Source organism: Notothenia coriiceps, unplaced genomic scaffold (assembly GCF_000735185.1).
Source record: "Notothenia coriiceps isolate Sejong01 unplaced genomic scaffold, NC01 NC01_scaffold00032679, whole genome shotgun sequence".
In the NCBI taxonomy this organism is placed as follows: Eukaryota; Metazoa; Chordata; class Actinopteri; order Perciformes; family Nototheniidae; genus Notothenia; species Notothenia coriiceps.
In genome coordinates, this window is record NW_011365380.1 from 595,446 (window position 1) to 600,797 (window position 5,352).

Here is a 5,352-nt window from a genome sequence, read left to right on the forward strand (position 1 = left end):
AAAAAAAGCCGTTTTTAAGAGCAGAGCTCAAAATTGCTCCTTTCCCTCTGAATTCCTGCCCTTATGTCTCGTAAAACATATCAAATCCTACATTCACTTTTTTAATTGTAATTTTCAAGTAAGTTTAAGCATAAATGTAGAAAAAAAAACAACCGGCAAGATGCTATTTAAGAAAAATCAGCAAATCTTGGAAGGGAACATTATCGAATTGAATTGCTCACCCCTCTAAGAAATACCTTAGATAAGAGGTTGCAAACAGACTCTTTACCTTTACATGCTCTGCTAGTGATTATTCTAAACTCATGTTTTCCAGACTCCATTCACAGATTCACCCCTGCTTATGAAGATAATGTAAACGTATTATCATGTCTAATACTGTCTTTCACAGTTTCAATTACTTCATCTGTTTATTTTATTCTTGCAGAGATCACAGTTTATCCCAAAAATCCTTTAATGGCCTCCGAAGGATTTTGAGTGACAGGCCTGGCTTTCCAAGAGTAACCTTGTTACATAACACATGGCCAGCTCTGCGCTCAGTGGAGACCTTGCGATGGCACTGGGGCTGCTTTGTCACCGACACAGACAGGGCATCAGTGAATCAGCCTGTCAGACAGTAATGAGGTCTCTTGGCCAGACGAGCAAATCCCACAATCGCAGCAATGACACTGCACTATTTGGGAGCCCAAAGCTCTTCTTGTGATCAGCAAGGTCAGGGGTTATATGTTTTAAGCTGAGTTATGAAGACTGGCCAGTCATCAACACAGGGTCATCTATGCTCTATACGCCAGATGCCTTGTTTTCAAGCCATTACTCTTAATTGTGGCAGCCTTAACCAAATTATCCCTTCTTTGCCACCGACAAGGCCCCCATTTATCCCACAAATGAACCCGTGTTAACAAAATGGCGCTCTGCCGCTTGTCATCTTTATGGGACTTCATCAAGTGGAATTTATGATATCCTCTTATTAAAGTGTTCTTCTGAGGCTCCGCTTTGTAGCTCTCTCTCTCTCTCTCTCTCTCTCTCTCTCTCTTCGTCTTTCTGTCATTGTTTCCACCAATCCGATGGCACACAGAACGACCTCCTCCACACACAGAGACACACAAACATGTCACAGCAGTGGTATGCAAGGCATGCATAATGCCACCCAGAGAATGATCTCCATCTATTCAGTGGGCTGAGCTTCCAACAGTGGAGTACACCCTCAGGGGTTCCGAATCTGCCCCCCCCCCCACACCCTGCTAGCCAACCACCCTCACTATATTCTCCTAAACTGATTCAAGAAAGAGAACAACATGTTTTAAATATGTTTTAAACCTCCACATCTCACCATCCAGCGCATGCATAGCACAATCATGGCTTTGGAATTCCTCTTCGCTCTCTGATTTGGGACGTCTGACTCGGGCCTTCAGGTCTATACATTAAGGTTGTCAGATTTCAAAGGGATGTTCCTGGTTTGATCAGCACAAGAAAGAGATTTCTTCCCAGCAGGGCTTCCAAGTCTCTATTGAGACACTTGGTTAACCTCAGGTTTATCACCCAAGGACCCAGGCTGCAGCACACAGAGATGAAAACGGGTCTTATCCGCTACAGTTATAGGCGGTTCGGCCACACGAGGGCGGCAGGGAAACGCAGATAACGATAACGATAACGGGTCCCAAGGTGGGTAGATCTGCGGACGCAACGCTCTGGGGGGCCAAACGGCTCCGTGTCTACGCAGTAGCTGATTAGCTTAGCTTTGTATAACAACAATAAACAGCTAACAGTGTTTTTACACTTCAGTTTTTTTACACGATTAAAAGCAATATCTAACTAGTTATTTGATCAGTTTTAGGGTTATTGGTCGATGTGTTACCCTTTTGTTAGAGGCAGGCTAGCTGTTTTACCCATTACATCAGCCTTTGTGCTAAGCTAATCTAAGTTAACTGTCTTTTGGCCGCAGCCACATTTAGTGTAGGGTGAGATTGGTAGGATTTTTTCTAATTTTACTCTTGTGAAGAATAGTGTTGTAGAAAAATATTCTACATAAGTGCAGACACAGCTTTAATTGTGTGAGTATTTAAAAGTCTTAAAAACTTGCATTACACGCTCTGGGAAAATGACACAATCTGTTATTTGTGTCACGTTTAACATGGTGCTTCTTCTCGTCTTCACACACTTTTCTCCCTCCAAGCTAGTCAATGCCCACGTTTGTGTAGATGCCCATTTTCCATGCCCTGACACAGGATGAGCTCTCAAATCCTGCTAAAAGCCTTCATTGTCTCTCTCCCAGCGAGCCAACTGATGAGCATCACAAGTATAAAAGAGAGGCAAAAGGAGAGAGAAGGCTGAGAGCGAGGGAGAGGAATCAGAAACATGTCTCTGGGGTTCCTTTTGCTTCAGGGGAAGAAAAGTTATCTTTCAGACAGTCACCTTGAACAGATTACTTTAGCATATCAGCGTGATGAATATGTAATTTCCCAGGGTTCCTCGGCAATTCATGCATACACAATCACACAAACAAGACTGCAGGCTTCCTGTGTGTTTCCTATGGTTTTGCACAGCCCAAATACCTCCAAACCTTATGCAATGCCATTCTATGAGGCAGTCATAAACTGCTTTTACAATGAGAAATATTTTAGAGAAAAAAGATTGCCAGAAAGTGCATACAAATATAGTGACAAAACCATTTGTTAAAGGAATTGCATTTCACAATATTCAGAATTTCTATCCTAGCAAAGAAGTACATTTGATTTTACTTGTCTGATTAAGTCTGGTGTAAACATCTCATTTGCATTGCCAAGCACCTAATTACAAGGAGAATCAGGTGCACAGCCCTCTTTGCAGCCATGAATAGCGATGCGTAGACTTAAAAGAAAGCCCTTTGTAATGCTAATTAATTCGATCAACTGGCTTATTGACTGCAAAAAGGCCATGACCAGCAGGCAACCACAAAGCTTGCACATGGCAGCCATCTTGGCCGGGGGCTTGTGTGCAGATGTATCTGTCTATCTGAGTCTCCTGGCTCTCAGTAAAAAGAAGAGGAGAGAGGGATAGTGGCTGGATGTCCGATGATTATCCAAGCTTGCATGTTTGACTCGCCTCATTGATAAAATAGTTGTTTGCATTACGGAGGAGCTTCACAACCTCCCAAAACACCAACATTAACAATGTTGATGTGTTTAATAGCCTTCCCTCACACTCACCCCCACCCCCCCGTTCTGTCTTTCTGTGCCGAAGGTGGCAGATATGACGTGACACACCCCTCCCAACATCTTTGCGTGTGTGCAGACATACCACAGAGCTGGTTACCATGGCAACTACTGGTTCTATCAACGTCTCCGGCTGATGCTACTAGGGGGGGGGGGGCGTGGTTTGGTGGGAACCCAATGGAAGAGGATATGGCTTTGGCCTTGTTTTAGTTTGCCTTATCATCTGGGGCTTGTTTATTTAAGATGACTTGGCCTCCCACAATTTAAGCAGTTGAGGCTCTCAACCTCTGTGACCGCAGGGAAATTAAGCGTGATTTCCTTTTAACCTTTACCCTCACCATCTTCCCGTCAAACTCAATTTTTTCTTCCTCATTATACATTCTTTCTCTCAGTTTTGCCTCTGCTTGTGTGTGTTTCTGGCATCAACGCTCGGGCCATTACAAATTCACCCAGCATTACTGTGTTTCCATCTGTGGTCACTGGTCATAACACACGAGTCAGGTAAGACGGCAGGGAGGGATTAAAAAGATGGCGAGACAAGCTAAAGGAGAGGGTGAGGGGTTAAGAAGTTGAGAAAGCGTTGATGAGTAAAGCAGATATAGGGGCCAGGCAGGGATGTCTGTGTGTGTGTGTGTGTGTGTGTGTGTGTGTGTGTGTGTGTGTGTGTGTGTCAAACAGAGGCATATAGTAATAAGGCAGCTCATCCCTGCTGCCATCGGCACTGCAGCGTTACTAGGTCAGTGTGCCATCATCTCATTCATCTTTTTCACAGCCTGCTCTTCCTCTTCAACCCTCCCACGCATTCTTGCTGTTGCTCTCTTCTTCCCACAATGTGAGATACAACATGCTGAAGCAGAAGGGAAGTAGGCCTACACCTTAGCAGACTGATGTGGATGTAAAGTAAAAAAATGAATAATTCAAGAAAATAACATATTTTCACAACGGCATTTGAAGGTTTTTTTTTATTATAGAAATCTCTGCCAGCACGGTCTTACCTGAGCAACAGAAAAACAGCCAAATCCTCGTCCTCTTATCAGTTGGAAAACTCCAACATTGTGCATCATGATTCTTTCTAAACACATTCTGTTGTGAAAGTGTATGTTCAGAGTATCATCTCTAAAGTGTGCCAAATTAGAAATCGGTGCTATGTACACAACCGTATACAGTTTATAGAACCCCTGAAGGACCTTTCAATATCAACAGGGCCATTGTCGCCAACATTTATCAAATACATGTCAAAAACATTAAATGCCCTTTGACAGACTGGCCAATCAATTATCCCTGGTGAATTCGGTGTAATGACCTGGAAATATAAGCACAGATTGCACGACACACTCCAGACCAATAAAAACATAATGGGCTGTAATTCATGGCAGCTTTGCATTCCTACATATTAGAAAAGCGCCTGGGCGATATTAGGCAGCACAGACATCTCCCCTGCTGCTAAGAAATAGCTGGCACCATAAGTGGCATTTGTTTTGTATACACAAAGACAGATATACGACAAGAACCACTTGCATGCAACCACATGCACATGTATTTACCCCCCACCTCCGACACACACACACACACACACACACACACACACACACACACACACACACACACACACACACACACACACACTCATTAGCTTAGTTCTAGTTTGTCTGCTAGCTGGGGCTTTTTTTTCTTCTTCTTGGACTGTGAGATCATCAGCACTCTCACTGAGCCCCTTTCAGTTTTTTTATTCAAACCCCCTCTCTACCATCTTCATTGTAATGCAGACCGGGTGGGGGATGGGATCAGAGGGGGATGGGGAAGAGAAGAGGTTTGTGGAGAGACTGTGCTTGGTGTTAAGTATGTCCTGGCAGCCCTGCTGTGCCACAGCGGGCGGTCCAGCGTGGGCTGGGGGGAGGGGAGAAACGAAAGAGAGAGCTTTGAGGGTTATCCACCCCCAGCCTGTATACATGACTCAGACATCAGATATCAATCTCTTGAATTAAATGGTGGCAGACGCACTAAATAATCTTATCCAGGAGAGGAACACATAAGAGTTGGCTATTCAATGGCGTTTTCACTGTCTAGACATAATGAGCTTAATGACACTGAGGTTGTATTGTTGTTACGTCTGTCATAGATTGCTACAAAATCAAACTAACTGGAAAATGAGTAGCAATCATAT